Source organism: Eumetopias jubatus, unplaced genomic scaffold (assembly GCF_037043125.1).
Source record: "Eumetopias jubatus isolate StellerSeaLion01/CBP00866 unplaced genomic scaffold, mEumJub1_p1.0 scaffold_9, whole genome shotgun sequence".
Taxonomy (NCBI): Eukaryota; Metazoa; Chordata; class Mammalia; order Carnivora; family Otariidae; genus Eumetopias; species Eumetopias jubatus.
This window is the reverse complement of record NW_028274815.1, coordinates 76,551,223-76,570,633: the sequence shown is the minus strand read 5'-3', so window position 1 is coordinate 76,570,633 and position 19,411 is coordinate 76,551,223. Positions and strand designations below refer to the sequence as shown.

The 19,411-nt window shown below is 52.9% G+C and overlaps 1 long non-coding RNA gene and 1 pseudogene across 1 annotated transcript; both read right to left on the bottom strand.

Annotated features, from left to right (window-relative positions):
• Positions 1-427: 427 nt before the first annotated feature.
• LOC114209672 (mitochondrial import inner membrane translocase subunit TIM14 pseudogene) lies at positions 428-967 on the bottom strand (annotated as a pseudogene).
• A 1,102-nt stretch (positions 968-2,069) lies between these two features.
• On the bottom strand, positions 2,070-14,440 carry LOC114209812 (uncharacterized). The gene is made up of 3 exons (XR_015768966.1): positions 14,149-14,440; positions 12,528-13,608; positions 2,070-2,359 (listed from the first exon to the last, which is right to left on the bottom strand). It is a non-coding gene; the product is annotated as an uncharacterized LOC114209812 (long non-coding RNA).
• Positions 14,441-19,411: the final 4,971 nt, after the last annotated feature.

The following is a 19,411-nucleotide window of genomic DNA, read 5'->3' as shown; positions in this document are numbered from 1 at the left end:
GACTTAAAATAATAATAAGAAGAAGAAGAATTGAACAGAAACCCACGTAGCCACTCCCCAGTTTCAACAGATGTAAATGGTTTGCTCTTTTGCTTCAGATTTCCTTATCTTTTTTAAAGAAATAACACATTACAGCTACAACTAAATCCTTGCCTATATTCCTGCTCCCTCCTGCCCGGGCAGATATGAGTGCCATCCTAAAGTTGGGTTATCATTTCCAACAGTGATTTTGGCTTTGACCTTTCTTTCTGTCTGGACCTCAGGTGCACAAGTTGAGAGATCATTCTCTCAACGGCATACTCTCATCACTGTTCCTTCTGCACAAAGGCCCTCTCTTGTTTTATTTTAACCCTCTGATCCTTGCTCACTACCCCAGTGCACCCCACCCCTTAAGGCAACCACAGTAATGTGTTTGTACGAGTTCCTCTAAAGCATACATTGCCGTTCTGTGTACATGTATTTTTAGTTTAGGGTTGTTGTTGTTGTTGTTGTTGTTGTTGTTTTAACTTTGAGGCACTTTATTATAAAAGGCTGGTACTCATATCCATAAAACGAATAAGAACTTAAAAGTCATCATACATTTACTTCATTTTTTAGCTTGACCTTCTAGTAGATCTGTAGCTTTATTGATTGGGGCTGGTATCTAAAGAGATCCTCCCTTGTCTGGGGGACTCATTTAAATTTAAAAGCATCATTTGTCAATGAGCATCACATTTTTCCTTTATTGCCAGTAGGGTTATGCTCAGTATTAATGCTGCTTATGCTTAGTACTAATGCTGCTTCCCATTCTGCGATTCGGGGTTCAAACCCACCTCTGTAATAGCCACCGCTGATGGCAGATTTTGGTAGATTTTGAGAGATGTGTTTTGCTTGAGGCTCCACGTGCCCCATGGCTTGTGAAACAGAACAGCTTGCAAATCCTGCAGCTTCTACGGCTGGACTGGCCATGGCTCCAGCCCGGCTCCCCCACCTCTTCGGAGCCCAGAGGCCACAGTCACCCACCTCCACGGCTCTTCCGGCAAGTGACGCACCCTCCCCCCCCCCAAACAGGCACTGTGTATTTTCAGTTCACATAAATGACACGGTGCCGGAGATTTTATTCTGTTTTTGGCTTTCTCAGCCAGCACTACGCTTTTAAGGTCCAGGCATATCGTCGGGTGTTCATCTAGCTGCAGGGGCATTCACCCCTTTAGACTTATCCCATTCCTCCGGTGAGGTGGAGGAGAGAGGAGCAAACTGAGGAAGTGGTTAGGACCGGGCTTGTCCTCAAGACGTTATCCCCGGAGAGGGAAGTGTCAATGCACGTGTGCACGCAGGTACACACACACATACACACACGTACATACACACCCCACTTCAGCAGGGGCCCCGGCGAGTGGAGGTGGGGGAAAGCCAGCCGAGAGTCCTAGCAAAGGAGGACTCATTTCAGAGCTCTGCCCTTACATCCAAGGCCTTGCCCCCTCCAGGAAGCCTGCCCTGACCACCCCATTCCATGCAGGTCTCTCCCCATTCTGAGAACTATGAATCTCATCTAATCATACACTAGTCTCTTCAAGTCTTTCTATTACTCTCTCCCTCATTAAGTTGACATCCTCTGGAAGGAAAGGACCGTCTCTTGTCTTTTTCGTCTCTCTTGCTCAAGGCCTGGTCCTGAAGAAAGGAGGGCAGGGAGTGGGAAGCAGAATAGCGATTTCCTTAATTCAGGTCCCGCTCCCTCTGTTTCAGGGACATGTCATCTTTGAGCAAACGCTTCGGTGCCAGGCTCTTAGAAGTCCAGAGAGAAAATACATGCTGTTCCAGCTCTTAGGAAGCTATTTATGGGGGATGCAGACACCCAGACATGGAGTCATAGGATGGTGCGGAGGAGACAAAGACAAGCAGACACTTGGAGTGCCAAGGAGGAAATCCCAGCGCAGCTCAAGGGGAGGCCAGGGGGCTCCTAGATGAGGTGACATCCAAGCTGTCTCCCACTGAAAGAAAAGAGGTAAATTGAGAATCGGGAGCTGGGCGAGGGGATTATGAAATAAGATCGAGAGGGTACAAGGAATACCAGTACTGCCTGCTTCCAGTTATCGTGGTTATACATCAAACAACCACTTTATTATGTTTGCAGAGTCTCCGGGTCAGGAATCCGGACAGGACACAGCAGGAAGAGCTTGTCTCTGCCCTAGGTCGTCTGGGGCCTCAGCTGGAAGCATCCATGGCAGGGCTTTGGAATCACTGAAGGCTCATTCACTCACAAATCTGGTGGCTGGTGCTGACTGCAGGTTGGGTCCTCAGTGCCTCTCCATGTGGTTTTCCCACTGGTCTCTCCGGACGGGCTGGTGTGGGCTTCTTATATAGCATGGTGGCTGGGTTCCTGGAGTGAGCATCCCCAAAAAGAGAGAGAGCCAGGTGGAAGTTATATGACTCAGCATCCCAAAGCATCCTTTCTACCATAGTCTATTGGCCAGAGCAGTCACAACCGCCTGGCCCAGATTCAATGAGAGGAAACAGACCCCCTCTCCCTGGCTCAGTGAGAGGAAAGTCAATCGTCCTGCAAGAAGAGCATGTGGGATGGGATATACATTTTGGTGCAGCTACCTTTGGAGAATACCATCACCATGGTACGTATTGATAAGGTGGAGGGTGAACAGTGGACAGGTAGGCATCCAATATCACTGAAGTATAATATGTGAGATGGAGGCAGCCAGATACAAGGCTACAAGGCTAGGTCAGGCCAGGTGCTGGAGGGTCTTAAAACCATGCTTAGGAGAATGCTTACAGACAAAGGAGCATTTTGAAAGCCCAGGACTCCTGCTCCCTCATTCCCATCACCCAGCACCTCCTCTTTGCTTGATCAGAAAATATCTAAGGCTCTCTATGGGTGACTAAAGCAAAGGGGGTCTCAGGATTGGTCTGCACCCTTGAAGTAAGTGTCAACGACAGCTAGACACCAGCCCCTACCCCTGTGCCTGTGTGTACATGTGTCCACACCTACGTGGCCAAGCCCAGTCTCTTGGCTCCAGAGTCCTATGGATGCTGCTGCTTGGGTAGCAGAGACTCTTCAGAAATGCCCTTCCGGGGACACCTGGTGGGCTCAGTCAGAGGAGCATGGGATTCTTTTTTTTTTTTAAATATTTTATTTATTTGAAGAGAGACAGTGAGAGAGGGAACACAAGCAGGGGGAGTGGGAGAGGGAGAAGCAGGCTTCCCGCTGAGCAGGGAGCTCGATGTGGGGCTCGATCCCAGGACCCTGAGATCATGACCTGAGCCGAAGGCAGATGCTTAAAGACTGAGCCACCCAGGCGCCCTGAGCATGGACTCTTGATCTCGTGCTTGCGAGTTCGAGCCCCACATTGGGTGTAGAGATTACTAAAAAATAAATAAACCTGAGAAAGAGAAAGAAGAAAGAAAAAAAAGAAAGAAAGAAAGAAAGAAAGAAAGAAAGAAAGAAAGAAAGAAAGAAAGAGAAAGAAGAAAGAAAGAAAGAGAAAGAAGAAAGAAAGAAAGAAAGAAAAGAAAGAAAAGAAAGAAAGAAAGAAAGAAAGAAAGAAAGAAAGAAAGAAAGAAAGAAAGAAAGAAAGAAAGAAAAAAAAAGAAGAAAAAGAGAAAAAGAAAAGAAAGAAAAGAAATCCCCTTCCAGGTCCATCCCTTTCCAGATCCATTCTGAATGGTCCTGGGCAGAGCAAGACCCACACTTCACACACACACACATGCAGAAACACATGTGCACAGGCCCACTAGGTGTAAGCCAATGGGACAGCATCATATCAAGGAGAAAGCGCTTGTTTGGTAGTCAGGAGTCCCATGTAATCATCCAGTCTCTGTCCAAGGAGCAATGGGCCTTGGGGGAGGTCATTTACCCTGCCGGAACTTGCAGGCAAGGGCTAGCATTGCACTTAGACAGGAGTTTTCCCCAAGTGTGGTCGCTGGAGATCGGCAATTAAAATCACCTGGCTTGAAAACTACCATGAGCTATCACCACACACTCACTAGAAGGGCCCAGATGAAAAAGATAGGCAACACCAAGTGCTGACTCGGAAGGAGAGCAACTGGAGCTCTCAGACTTTGTTGGTGGGGGTGCAAAATTGTATACCCACTTTAGAAAGCGGTTTGGTAGTATCCACTAAAGCTAAATCCCTTCCCTATGACCCCAATTCCACTCCTAGAGATTTACCCCAAAGACAGAAAACATATGTCCGCAAAAGGGACTTGACTGGTACAAAATGATCATAGCAGCTTTATTTATAACAACCCCAGATTGGAAGCAGTCCATCAACAGGTGAACAGATAAATACAAAGAAACCAAACTACTGATACAGGCAACATGGGGGGACGTCAAAAACATTTAGGCTGAGTGAGAAGTCAGAAACAAGAGTGAATGCCATATGACTCCACCTAGCACAGTCTCCAAACAGGTGGAACTTAACATGGAGATAAAAGTCAAAACAGTAGGGGCGCCTGAGTGGCTCAGTCATTAAGCGTCTGCCTTCGGCTCAGGTCATGATCCCAGGGTCCTAGGATCGAGCCCCGCATCAGGCTCCCTGCTCAGCGGGAAGCTGCCTCTCCCTCTCCCACTCCCCCTGCCTGTGTTCCCTCTCTCGCTGTCTCTCTCTGTCAAATAAACAAAATCTTTAAAAAAGAAAAAAGTCAGAAGAGTGGTCCCTTGGGGCCTGGGACTGGTGCGGGGGAGGTGGGGGAGGTGGGGGAGGTGGGGGAGGTGGGGGAGGTGGGGGAGGTGGGGGAGGTGGGGGAGGTGGCCGGCAAGTGGATCCGTGGAAATTTCTCGAATGATAGAATTGCTATCTTCATAGGATGTAGGCTACACAGTATACGTTTGTCAAAACTCATGAACCCGCACGCGTAAGATCTGGGCACTTCACGGTTTACTTTAATTTTTTAAAAAACCAGATCATCTACACTGCCTGTTAAAATGCAGCCTGGGTACCCCAGACCGACTGAGTCAGGGAGTCCTCTGGAGCGGGGCCCGGGAATCTGCATTCTCCACAGCCTCCAGGTTTGGCGAGAGCGTTAGATTGGAGACCCATGTCTCCAGGGGCGACTTCCCCCCCCGCCGCAGGCGTCCCCAGACGCCCACGATCCCACCCAAGTCTCCCGCTCTCCCCAAGCCCCCAGCCCTCTGCCCAGTCGCCCCTGGTAACCAAGAAAGGGCTTGAAAACCCTCAAAGTGCAGCCGCCCGGGGAGGGCCGTCCACAGTGTCAGCGAAACAAGGGCAAATACAAAATGCGGGGTAATTGGCGGTTTTCTCATTCTCGGCCCTTTGTGCGGCGGCGCGGAGCCGGGGCCGCGCTCCCAAGCCCGGGCCTTTGAGCCGCCGGGGGCCGGGCCTCCGCGCTGCCCGCGCTCCGCAGCGCATAATTAATGGGGCTTCACAGGGCCCCGGACAAAGGCGCCCATTCACCCCGCCGCTCCTCCCCCCCACCCCGGGGATATTGTTATTTCTAGAAACTGCAGCCAGCTGGGCCGCAGAGAAACGTCAGCTCTGTGGGAGAGTGAGCGGCCAGGACGAGAGGAGAGAGGGAGCTCTGTCTCTGCGCCCCGAGCGAGCGAGCGGGATTAGAGGCGGCCAGCGAGCCTCGGGGTGGGCAGGGGGCCCGGGGTCTTTTCTGCAGTCTGCACAAGTCCTCAGAAAGCGTTGTGATTTCCATGGGGCCCTGGAGGAGAGTGCCATGGAAATGGTAATGGGCGCATTGAGGCTAGTTCTTAGGGAAGGAGAAAGGGGGTGCATTCAGGCCCCCCCTGAGCATGGCACATCTCCCTAGTGGGAGGGGCCGGTGGCTGGCGGGGTGGGGGGGGCGGGTGGGAAGCCAGGGTGCCCCCACCTGTACCAGGCCTACTGGGACAACAGGCAAAATGAGTCAACGAATAAAGGCCTGGGTCTCCGTCTGCGGAGCCTGGGGTGAAGTCAGCGACTGGGGGGATGTGAAGACCCCATAGTCACCTGGCTTCTGCTCCAAGGACCACTGGGGAGCTTATTCCAAACAACACCTATGCAGAAGCAGGCTCTCAAAGTCTGGGGGGTCGGGGGGGGGGCTTCTTTTCCTAAGTCTCCCAGCCCCTCTGAAGCCCACCCACACTGGGTCCCCTCTCAGCATGCCCCAGCGAGAGGGTGCAAGGGCCCCATTTCCCACTGCAAAGAGGAGGAAACAGGCCCAAGGAGGCAAACTGGCTTGCCCGCGATGACAGAACAGAGCTGGGACTGGGCGTGCTGGTTGTGTGCAAAAGCGGAACAGAAGGGAGAGGCAGCTGGAAAGGGAGGCTTCCCCTCCTCCCCAGAGCGGTTCTTGACTGAGCAGGCCCGTTCTGTTCTCTCCCTTCCCCGGCCTCTCCTTGCGTGGGACTGATCTGCCTCATTAAATGCCTCTAGCATGTTCTGTTTCGTGGGTTCACTAGGGTTTCTCCGACCCGCTCCATCAGAGGCACGCTTGAGTGCAGGTCCAGAGATCACATTGATTTTGTGTCCAGGCCCAGGGCCGGTAGAGCTCCAGCCAAGGCTCACTGGATGTGAGCAGCTTCTCATGACTCCAGGGGCCAGTCCCTTAGGCTGTGTTCCCCTCCAAAGCTCAGTGCCCTCCTCAGGCCCCGCAGAGGGCCTGGTCCTGGCTCAGCAGTGCTGAGCTTCACCTTTGCCACCAAACCCCAAGAAATGGGCCCCCGTTCATTCCTCCTCCCGAAGCTAGGAACAGTCATGAAGAGCCACCGTGGATTTCCAAAACCTCAGCATCCTGAACAGCTCCCAGAACAAGCAGGGGCCTTTCCAGAGCCCTGCCCATCCTAGCCCATCTCATGGAGACGTTCTGTCCCTCGGCTGTACTCTGGAAAATGTTCCCTCAGCCTGAGACTGCCAGTCTTGAGCAGGGCCTCGGGCCTCAGAGCCAGACCAGGCCGTAGAGCCTCCTCCAGCGAATGAGGGAAAGGAAGCCTCCCTGGATTTGCAGAGGAGCCCAGGAGCGCACCCAAGGCCCCGGGAGGGTGCCCAGCCAAGCTCTCTCCGCTTCCACCAGGCCGTGCTGCACACTAGAAAGCCAGTGTCCTGCAACATTCATATCTGTGGGCGGGAGAATGTACAGAAAACTCAAAAACAAAGTGAAGGGGAAGAGAGCCGTTCAGCCAAGGCCTGGCCAGGCCTCTAAGGGGACAGATCAGCTGTCTGGTTGCAGCTCGACTCAGGGATGGCCACCAAAGCCACAGTAGGGCTTCCGTGGGGGACCCTGTGACCAAGGTGGCCCCCACCGGCCAGACGGCCAACAGGGCATCAAGCAGAAAAAGAGGCTAGCTGTCTGCCATTAAGTAAGCTTTATTTAGGGTATAGAGTGATCCGATGGGGTCTGGAAATAAGAAGAAGGCTCAGCCATAAGGGAACCACGTGACGTCAGTGTCCTTCAAATACACACTGAAGTATTTAAGGGCAAAGGAGCAAAAATGTCTCTAACTTGTTCTCAAATGATTCCACAAAATGTAAATAATTGGTGAATCTTAGAAAAGGCTTACAGAAATTACTTGTAATATTCTTATAATTTCTCTGAAGTTTGAGACTTAAAAACAAGCAACAGGAAGTGCATGCAGGCATGTGCGTGTGCCCACACAGCACAGTGTCCACGTTCCAAATTCTACACCCAGGGCTGGGTGTCAAGTCTCCTGTGGGCCCCTCCTCCCACGCAGGTGCATTACAAGCAGCCTTCGCTATCTTCTGTTATAGCAGTTTGTGAATCCAAGTTGGTTTGAAAAGTCCTTAAGGGTAAGGCCTGTGCTGTTTATAATCCTACTGCAGCTAGCACCGTGCTTTGTGAACCGTAAGCATTCAACCAAACCTGGCGTCCGCCCATTTATCATGGAAGGCTTCTAGCTCGAGTGAAATGGGAGAAGGAGAAAGAGAGGGGCTGGCCAGTGGAAAGAAGGAACCAGGAAAGATGGTCGAGTCCATACAGACTTCCCAGGCTGGCACACTCATGTGATTTTTTTCCAAGGTTAGCAGTCAGGCCGCCCTAATCAGGTTCTTCCATCCTTCCACAAAGCTTGGAAAGTGCCTCAGCCCCGGTGGGGCTCCTTGTAGGGTCCACTCAGAGCACTTACAGACCTACACGGCCTGAACCTGGCCATGTCCACTTCAACGTGTGGTTAGCAGAGCCAGGAATGTATCTGTGTAAATGGTGCCTGGTTCCCTGAGTGTTTCATGTAGGTGAATCTTGTCTCTTCTCTCCACTGAGATCGCAGGGGGAAGGGCCGGCCTCCTCCCCCTTCCCCCCATGGGTACCCTCATGGGCTTAGCAGGAACACAGACCCACATGGGCCCATCTCAGGTGCCTGTGCCAGGGATCATGTCTGGTTTGCACTCTCCTACATCCCCAGCACTTAGCACAGCGGATGGCCCAAATTTGGTGCTCAGTAGACACCCATTAAACACTCACTAAACACAGAGTCTTGTTGAGCTGAGTCGAGTTGCCTGCTGTGCCAAGGGCATCCTGAGCAAGCTCTTTTGAGAATTGTACTTCTGGCCTCGGAGGCTCACTGTCAGGGCAGCAGAGTTTCCCCGGGGGACCCTGTGACCTAGGCAGCCCCCAACGGCTCCCCTCTCTGCCCATCCTCAGAGCAGGTCCCTCTGGTTGCTGACTCTACCATGTCCCTGAGAAAGGCAGTGGCACCATCTCTGTGGCCCGTGTGACACGGTCAGTGTTAGGACAGTTAGTCTCTGCTGCTGAGTCCTCTCTCATGGTCCCGTTGGGTGGAGTCACTTGGGACAAGAAGCTTTGCTCAGCACATTTCCAAAGGGGGCACGACCTTCTGTAAGAGATCTTGGGACCAAAGTGGTTGCCCTCCCACCCCCTCCCCCTGACTCCATCCTCACATACACATATGGACAAGGCTCAGTACGGGGGCAGCAGAGTGTAGCTCCTGGTGCTCACCCAGAGAGTGAGGGGGAACAGCGGGCTTGGTGGGGGCAGAGAGAGTGTGACCAGAATGGTCGCAGGAGCTCCATTTTTCTCCCTGGTACCTGGGGCCAGGACACTTGTTACGGGGCAGTGGGACTGCTAGCAGGAACAGAAAACTGAGGCATGGGCATCTTCAACCGGGTCTGTGGAACCCTTCCAGAAGTCCAACCCCACGGCTAGGAGCCTTGTGCAGTATTGTTCCTGCTGCTACCCCGGGGCCTGAGCCCCAGGTCAGTCCAGGGAAGGGTTAGATACATTCCTGGCCTTAGGGACAGAATGGCTCAAGCTGCCCAGAGAGATCTGTGCACCGTGGGGCGAGTGGGGAGATCTTCCTTCAACATCCCCCACCGTGGGGCTGGGCCATCTTGACAAAGCTTCTCCTTCAGTCTCTGTACCTCTCACCATCTCCTTGCACCCCTTTAGAGGAAACCACTCGCTGGGCCTTTGGGGCAGGACTGGCCATGCTCCCAGCACACTCAGTGTTTGCTTCCAATCCAAGAAAGAGCCAGGCTGGGAACTCATTCTCCCCGCCCCCTCCTTTTCTTTTCTTTTCTTTTCTTTTCCTGTCTCCTTCGCTTTACCCCGAACCCCCTCCAACCCCAAGAGCTTCCAAAGTGACAACATGTGGGCCCAAATCAAACCCTTGTCTTCAGGCCCCTGCTGGCATCCCTCCCGGATCACCCACCTTCCTCCTCCTCGTGCTCTGCAACCCAGCCACCCTCCTCACCCCCACCCCCGCCATTCCTCTTTGTGGACAACTTTCTAAATGCAGCCAAACTTCCCCTTTCAGTCCACAGGCCCTGTAAAACAGCTGCAAGAAGTCAGCAGCTCTGCAAAAGTTCTCTTGCAGATCCAGACTGAGAGTAACACCCTTTGGCTCTAGCCATAGCTTCCCCCCTCCCAGGCTCTGGAAGGCCAGCCTCCTCCCCCAGTAAACAGTGGGGAGACCCCCTGGTACTTGCTCCCAGGGACACAATTTCCCCAACAGTCTAATCTAGAGAGGAGGAGACAGCCCAAAGCCTGGCCTGCAGGCCTGACCCTGCAGAGCCCTGTGGGACCCCGGGCTGTCTACTTACACACCGCCCACACACGGCCACACACACAGGCTTCAGGTCTCTAGAACGAAAGGATGGATTGGCCGGTTTTCCAGGACCCTTCAGAGTCTAAAATTCCACCGATCTGTCATCTCTCCTTGGGGTGCTCCTGCCCTAGAGAGAAGGGGCTTTGCCCAGGGACACACCGCTAGCCGAGGGCTGTCTGACCCGGACCCAGCTCCTCTAAACTGCATCCCCTGTTCTCTCTGTGACACTCGGCCCTCAGTAAAACAGTGGCTGGCTTTCACTCCTGGCCACTCTGATTCGTGTCAGAATCGTCTGGGGAGATTTTACATCCCATCAATCCCCAGGCCGCACTCCAAAACAACAAGATCAGAATCTCAGGTCGGGGCCTGGTTATGCATCTGTTTGGAAAGTTACCCAGGTGATTCTGACTGAGCAGTCAGACTTTAGAACCCTTGCGGACAAGTCTTCTAGAAACTGAAGACGAAGCTCTCAGCCAGAAGTGCCTGCCGTCTCCCTCCCAGGCCTGCGAGGCCTCCCCACGCACTCCAGGGCACACGGCCCCAGGACCGCAGCCCAGGAACTGGAAACCAACCTCAGCCAGAGGCAGGAGGCCTGGGGGGCCGCTCCAGCCCTCTGAGGGCTTTGTGTGGATCGAGAAAAGAAAAACAGAGAAGGGAAACTGTAGCAGAGCCGAATGCAGTGAAGGAGAAAAAGACAAGAGAAAGGGGAAGAGCCCTGAGGTCAGAGAGTCATGTGAATGGCATTTTAGGGAACAAAGCCCCTCCATAGTGCCCCCTGTTCCCCCTTCATCAATCATCCGCTGAGCCTGGTAAGAAGCGCTCTTCCGCCAGCGCCCAGGGCACGGAGGGCATCACTGTCCATAGAGGCCCGGGACAGAAAGTGCACAGCCAGAAATCGGCCCGTTCCGAGTCTGTGAGCCCTGCACATCCTCTCCCCGGGCAGGGCTAGCAAAGAGCCCTCTCTGCGCCTCCTCCACTCACCAGAGCCAGGGGCTCCTGCCAGACGTTTAAGCAACATCACTTGGCCATTTCTAGATGAGAATAAAGGCCAAATCCAACTCCCAAGACACCCGGCATCCCATCAAAGTGATCCAGGTGGTGCTGCGTGACCTCCAGGGAGCCACCTCCCTCCCCTCGCTGGGATTTAGTGCCCGATCTTGTCTGCCTTCCTGCAGAGGCATATTTAGAAGGAAGGGTTATGGCCAGAGGCCAGGGGTCGAGAGCCTGGGCACTGGGGCCAGAGGCCTGGGCTAGTGTCCTGGCTCTGCCACACACTAGCATCATACACTCTGGGCCTGCGAGTCCTCACCTGCTCGGTGACGGCCGACAGAAAAGGAGAAGGCCGCACAAGCCCAAACCAACATGGCACTGATCATCTAGAATGCACGAGGACTGCCCTCCGCTAGTCGGAAGCAGATGGTAGCCCCAAGAGAAAAGCGGGCACGGAAGGTGAGCAGGCGGTGAACAGAGCTGCAAGAAGAAACACAAACTGGAGACCCGGTTCCGACGCCAGACAGGTTTCTGTTCAGGACTGATGTCAGTGAGGAACGGCGAAAGGGACAGCCGTTCCCAACCCGGGGATGGTGCCCCGACACCTCCACCAGGGGACAGTTGGCAATGTCTGGAGACCTTTTTGATTGTCACGGGGTGGGGGGTGCTCCTGGCATCCAGCGGGTAGAAGCCAAGGATGCTTCAAACTGCCCTACAAGGCACAGGACAGGCCCCACAGCAAAGAAGTGCCTGGCCCCCCAATATCAATAGTGCGGGAGCTGAGAAGCCTGCCCCAGGTAGACAGACAAACGGGTGGTGAGGGGGCCTGGCCAGGACAGCGTGGGAAATGTGCCACCAGCGGCTGTGGCACAGGACCCGGGAACATAAATCAGATAAATGGCGGTCACATTGGTTCCTAAATGTGTGGCTCAGAGCAGAGCATTCAGTTAGTGTTCACCTTCCTGCAGGGGTCCGAACGAAGTCCTCACCTCCTCTGTTTGCTCCTGCAGCTCAGCCACAATAGGGCTCGCAGAGGGATGGGAGGGACCGGAGGGACGGAGGGCAGTGGTCGCTGGAGGGGGCGAGGAAGGGAAAGGGAAAAGACGGTGGCAGGGCCTGGGGTGCGGGGTGGGGGGGGGGGAGGAGAGGAAGAGAAAGGAGACACTGCAAGTTTCGTTGTTTCACAACATCACAAAAATACCCAGAAAGCCAGAGCGGGCCGCAGGGAGAAGTTCAAATTGAGCAAGGGCTGCAGTTCTCTTCTTAAAGTCATGGAAAAATCTCTCTACTAACCCTCTGGTTCAGGGAGGCCAGACCTCCCTCACCTCCACGGTGGCCTAGAAAGGGACACGTTCCCCCCTCACCCCCCCGCCGCCAACCTTGTGCCATTCCCTCCCCTTTGTGTCCTCCTCCCTGGTGCTTCTCCCACCCACCCCGGCCAGCTCTCCATCCGTTGCTTTCCAGAATAGAAACTCCCACCCCAGTCCCACCGGAGCCCTGATGCAATTGACGAGATACATACAAAATAATAATCATAACTCCTAACCATCCTGTCTGTTAGAACTCAGCATCTGGAAAGAAGTCATCTCCGTTGTGTCACGGGTCAAGAGATTCGCAAGGGTTCTTCAAGCTGAGCCCCGAATCTGAGCTTCCTGGCAGCGCAAGTAAAATGAGAATGGGGGTCAGTTTCACGAGTCCCGTTGCCCAGAGGTCAGAAGCCCACTGATTCCTCTGAGGATGCGGCACTTTGCCAGGAACTGGAGCCTAAAATATATTTCCCTCTAGGTCTTACAGAGAGCACTGCCCGGGGCAGCAAGCACTAACAATAGCAGCATCCTGAAATAAATTTGACAGCCGGCCTCCTCCAGCCATTTTTCCTTAAAGCCCCATCATCAGGGAGGGACGGAATAAAGATTTTGTGGCGGCTAAATCATGTGGTCCAAGAGCAGCTCAGCTTCCTGAGAGCCCGACTCGCTTCAGGGATAAGTCTCATCTGGAAGAATGGATGGAATGCATGGCCTTTAAATAACCCCCATGAACTTTACGTCTCTCAACTGAGCTTTTGATAAAACTCGGGCAGCGGGAGGCAGTTGTTGGTTGTAACCGCTGACAAGGGTCTGGCAGGCAGCGCTCTGGCGTGGGGCGAGGGTGGGGCCTGTGGGGTTCTGGCACCTGCAGAGGCATCATTCACAGGTTCGGCTATTCATAGACTCCCCCGAAGGCCCAGGACATGCACGGCTTTCTCAGTTTGCTCTGGCCTGACGTGGAACTGGACCAAGAGGCTGGTGGAAAGAGGAGCAAGATTCGGAGCCAGCGGGGATGCTGGCCAGCCCTGAGCCCTGCCTCACTTTGAGTTATGATTATAGCTTGCATGTATCATGGGTCTAGGCATTAGGTCACTACCCCAGTTAATCTTCACAGCCGAGCTCCTGGGGAGATACCGTGATGGTGCTCATTTTACAGATGAATAAACTGAGGCTCAGAGGGCTTTGCTAGGAAGAGCAGAAGCTATGATGCCCACTCGAGTCTGTCTGGTCCCGGAGCTCACAGGTTTTGTAACCGCTACACCATGATCCCCTGCCACACAGGATGAGAGGTGAAACCTGTGGAAAAAGTGAAAGGGCAGTTAATTTGTGGCATGAGAGCACAGGAAACACATGACTCCCAGAATGCAATTCTGGAGAAAGCCGGAAGCCTGCAGCAACACGCTGAATTTCAGGCCGTAGGGCTTCTGGAAGCCTGCTGGGTTATTAACATCAGTTATACCCAGATTCCTGTACAAGTTGGGAGGGCCAGGGGTGTTGCAGAGAAGGGCCCAGCTTAAACAAAGCCTGCGGGGCAGTGAGAAAAGAGCACCCCACGACCAAGCTCGAGGCACCCCCCCCAAAAGCTGCTGGATACCCCACCTGCAAGCCAGTGAGCGAGTGGTGCAGAGCCCAGCAGTATGGAAGCACAGGGCCAGGCTGCTTGGGGCCCGGGATCCCTGCTGGGCACAGCCCTCTGTGCATCCTGTCACTTCCTGGGAAACCAGCAGGAGGGAACATCCAGGACCAAACAGAACCTGTGAAGCTGTCTTCCCAGCAGGTAGCCCTATGAGCTCAGGAGGAAGGAAAGCCCCATCTCCTTCCATTCGATACACTGACCTTCTTTAGAAGGTCTCTTTAGACTGGAGTCAGGAGTGTCTAGACCACAGGAAAGCTTTCCACATCAGTGAGCAATATGCTGACAAGCAGGACTTCAGCTCAGCCCCATGAAATCTGATGACTCAGGAGGACGTGCAGTCTCTCCATAGACTTGTTTGCCAGGAGCTGCCGGGGGGCCGTCCCCGGGCCAGGTGTGAGGGTAAGGAGAGAGGCCAGGCCCAGGCCTTGCCCTCAAAGGGTTTACAGTCTAGAAGAGGGCACAGATGTAGAAACACCTCAGTGTGTCTTCATGAGAAAACTAAAAAAGGAAGGAAGTGAGGTAAGGAGGGATAAACACACAAAATAGATCAAGAATCTAACCACTTCTCCCCTTGCCCGCGCTCCCTGTCACCACCATCATCTCGGGCCTAGATTGTTGCAGCGGGGTCCTCAACACCGCAGGCCTGTTCCTACCACAGGGCTTTGGGACTTGGTGCTCCCGTTGCCCTCCTACAGGTGTCCTTTTGATTCAGCATTTTTGTGTCTTTGCCCAAATGTCCCTTCTCAGGGAGGCTTCCCCCTCATCTAGGCCACCCAATTAAAGTTCACAACGCTCCTCTCTCTTCCAGCCCACAAATGTTGTGGTGCAAACGCCCTGTGCAGTCCAGGGGGTTTTGTTCACTAACTCTTCACAGCCTGCTCTCCTGAGGCACTCAGGACAAGTTTCCCATTGGCCTTGGCTAGAGGCCGTTTCCATAGCCCTTGACCTTGCCAACGGTCAGCCAGTGCACTCGGATCAAGCCTGGCTCCTTCAACTTACTTACCCCCGGGGCCGGTCCTCTCCTGTCCTGTGGGGGGAAATTCCAGCAGAGCCTGGGTGCTCCCGACCAAGCTTAGCCCTGACCTACTATCACAGGCCTGAGTAGCTGATCACCAAACTCATCTCCTCCTCTTCCTGGGCATCCAGCTGCACTACATTTCCACCTCCTTTGTCATCAAGGGTGGCCAATGAGTGTGAGCAGAAGCAATGTGTCTCTCTTCTGGGCTGAGGACAGTAAGAAGCAGATGTGCCTCACCCACCTCTTTCCCCTGCTGCCGTGACCACGTGGCCTAGGAGATGGCAGAGCCCTGGGATTAGAAGGAGGCTGGGTGCCCAGATTTCCCCTTGGACTGAGGCTGCCTGCCAATCAGAGCACCCATCTTGGACTTTATGTGATTAAAAACTAAACCTTGTGAACATCCTGCGTGTTAGAAGTTGGCTCCTGTATGAATTTAGTGTTTAACTGCCTGTCTCTCTAGGGACCGGGGGCCTGCCCTCATGCCAGCGCTCCCTTGTCCCCACCCCCCATGGCATTTCCCACCTGAACTTAGTCCCAGGCCTCCAGTGATGACTGAGTGGCTGGGGAGTGAACGCCTTCTGCTCTGGGGATCTGCGCCCTCCTGGTAAAGGCAGGCTGGCAGAGGGAAGGCTCTTCCCATGACCTCTCTGTGAGCCTGGTTCCAACGGTGTGTGACTTTGGGCGAGACTCCAGCCTTACAGAGATTCAGCTCCCGCATCCTTAGAATGGGAACAATAGCATCTGGCCATGCCACCTCACAGAGGAAAAGGCGGGAAGCCCTGATCCGCAGGAGCAGCTACTCTGAGCTGGTTCTACATACATCACCTCACGTTTAGTACTGAAGCAGGGAAACTGAGGCATGCAGAGGTTTCAAAGTAACCTCCCCAAGTTCACCCGATTAGTTAGGTGGTTGCCCCCACTCCTGGCTTGGTCCTCCCCATCTTCTCTCCCTCGTGGGTAGCAGCACTACTCACCGAGGAGCTCAACTCCGAGAACTCAGGTCCTGGCTGACTCTTCCCTCGCCCACATCTCCCAAAGCCCCGTTATGTTACCCCCTCTAGAGAGCTGCCCAGTCCAGCCCTTCCCTCCGTGTCTGCAGCCACCAGTCTGGTCCAAGACCTCTGCATGCCTCTCCTGGACTCCTGCGTTAACCCCCTCAGTGGTCTCCATGCAGCTCATCCTCCACGGGGCAGCCACCGGCATCTTCTCGAAATGCAAATCTGACCAGGCCAAATCCCAGGTTAAGAGAGCTCAGTGGCTGCCTCCTGCTCTTATGACAAAGCCTTGCCATGGTCCAGCGAGCTTGAGAGATCCAGCCTCATCTTGAACACCATCCCCCTGCCCATCTCCTCTCCATTCCAGTCAGGGCAGACTTGTCCTAGTTCCCACAACGCTCACCAACTCCCTCCTTGGGGGGAGCCACCTTTGCACATGCTGTTCCTTCTGCATGCAACACCCTTCCTTCCCCACTTCACCTAGTTTACTCCTGATCACCCTTCATATCTCAGGTCTGGTGTCACTTCTTTGAAAACTTGTCCCTGACCTCCTTGACAAGATGACATCCCCCTATAGCCCTCAACAACGTTATTATTTTCTGTCCATTTGAGTCGTTATTTGGTGAACATGGGTCTCCCTTCCATGACTTATGCTCCATGAGGACAGGAACTGTCACCATTTTGCTCACCATTGAAACCGGTGCCTGCACCGTGCCTGACCCATAGTAGAACTTCAATATTGGCCCAGTGAGTCAATCCGTGAAAGCTGAACTTGAAATCCAAGTGTGCCTTGGATTGGTGTGCTCCTCGCTCACCGACGTTGTGAGGAATTGTATTCATTTGCTCAGACTGCCATAGCGAAAGACCGCAGACTGGGTGGCTTAGCCAACAGAAATGTATTTTGTCGTAGTTCTAGAGGCTGGAAGGCCCAAGTCAAGGTGCCGGAAGTTATGGTTTCTGGTGAGACCTATCTCCTTGGCTTGCAGACGCACCTTCTTGCTGGGCCCTCACGTGGCCTTGTCTGTGTGCACCCAAGGATAGAGGAAGAACTCTGTTGCCTTTTCTTATAAAGACACCAGTACTGTTAGAGAAGGCCCACCCTTGTGACCCCGTTTAACCTTAATTACCTCCTTCAAGGCCCCATCTCAGATACAGTCCCATGGTCAGTTAAGTCTTCAACATTTAGGGGGACACAATTCGGTCCATAACATTCTGCCATCTAGCCCCCCAAATTCACATCATTCTCACAGGCAAAATACATTCACCCCATTCCAACAGCCCCAAAGTCAACCCATCCATCATCAAGTCCAAAGTCCCCCTGAATGTCATTTAAATCAGGTATGGGTGAGGCTAGAGGTATGATTCATCCTGAAGCAGAATTCCTCTCCAGCGGCAGGCCTGTGAGACCAGACATGTTCCGTGCTTCCAGATCACAATGGCGGGATGAGCGTAGTAGACAGACGTTCCCATCCAGAAGGGAGAAATTGGGAAGAAGGAAGGGGTAAGATTTCCAAGCAAGTCCGAAACAACAAGGCAAATTCCATTTGATCCAAAGGCTCCAGGTCAATCTTGTTTAGCTCAGTGTTCTGCCCTCTGTGCCCACTGGAGCGGCAGGATCACCCCCATGACCCTCCACAGTGGCCCTGCCCCCTCAGCTCTGGGCTGGCATCCTGGCCCCCTGACCCTGAGGAGGGGCCAGGAGAGACAGTGGCATCCCCTGAGCCTATGGTGGGAGTGACAGCTCTGAGGATCTCTGAATCACCTTCGTGCTCACTTTTCCCTCTTCTTGAAGGACAACCATGTTTGAAGCTGGATCCTCTAGTGCCCTGACCTGTAGATCCAGAAATCCGAGAGGCTTCCTTCATTCCATTTTCTCTGGTCCCTTCGGTCCCCACTGGTGGTGCCTCTGCTGCTATAGTCCCAACTCTATTCCTGGCTTCAGGGGAGGCTGATTAATTCATAGGTCATCTTTACAGAATGACCATCCAGCCACATTCTTGGTGTTTTCTCCAGAACACACTTTTTTTGTGTTTTGAAATACGAGGATTTTCCAAATTTTCAAGTTCTGGTTTCCTTTCGCTGAAAAAATTCTTTCAATTCCTCCACCGTGCCCCCCCACTCCCCAGCTCTCATCTCTCACATTTTACTATAAGCAATAAAGAGGGACCAGGCCGCCCTTCTAACACTTTGCTTAGAAAAAATGCTCTGCTAAATAGCCAACGCTGACACTCACAAGATCTGCCTTCTACAAAACACTAGAACACAAGTCAGCCAAATCCTTTGCTACTTTATAACAAGGATTGCCTTTCCTTCCACTTCCCATAGCACCTTGGTCATTCCCACTTGAGATCCTACTGGAAGCACCTCTGCTATTCATATTCCACCAACATGCTAGTTACCACAATGCTGTGTTCTCTGCAGTTTTTCCCCTTCCTAAGCCCTCGCCAGTACGGCCTTTGATGTCCATATTCCCACCAAAAGTCCCTTCAAGGTGATTAGGATTTTTCTAGCATGCACCTCAAAACTCAGCCTCTCCTTATTATCCAGTCCCAAAGCCATGTCCACATGTTTAGCTATTTGTTATAGCAGCAAAACCTTTCTTGCTACCATCATCTGTACTTTTCACGATTCTCCAAAAAAACCCAAAACCAATAGGCTATAGATAGATAGATAGATAAAGAGATTTATTATAAGGAATCCACTTATAGAGAGACTAGCAAGTCCAGAATCTGCAGAGCTGATGTCCTAGTTCAAGTCTGAAGGCCGGCAGGCTGGTGTAGAAGCAGGAAAAGCCAATGTCCCAGTTCCAAAGCTGTCAGGCAGAATTCTCTCCTCCTCTGGGGAAAGTCAGCTTTTGGTTCTCTGCAGGTCTTCCACTGATTGGATGAGGCCCACCCCCACACTATGGAGGGCAATCTACTTTACTGGTCTACCAATTTAAATGTTCATTTCATTCAAAAATACTTTCACAGAAACACCCAGAATAACGTTTGACCAACCATCGGGGGACTCCATGGCCCCCCGGTCAAGTTGACACATATAATTAATCATCCCAGGAATCGCACCAGATGGTACGTGTGATCCAGGTTTCATGAGGGGGACCAGCGTAAGGGATTAGCCCCAGAGCCAACACTGTGATCTGCCATTCACTCATTCCATACCCATTTATTACACACCTACTATAAGCATCTCAGTTATCTATTGCCATGTAACAAACTACCCCAAAACTTAGTGGCTTAAAACCGCGACAGTTTATTTATTTCTCATGATTCTGTGGGTCAGGAATTTGGGCCGGGCTCAGTGGGGTGGTTCTTCTCAGCTGGGCTAGGCTGGAAAATTCAAGAAGACCTACGAAAGCATCTGGTGCCTTAGCTTCTCCACGAGGCTACTCTCTTTCCAAGTGCTGTCCTATCATTCACCTGTCTACCCACACTTCTTTACAACTGGGTG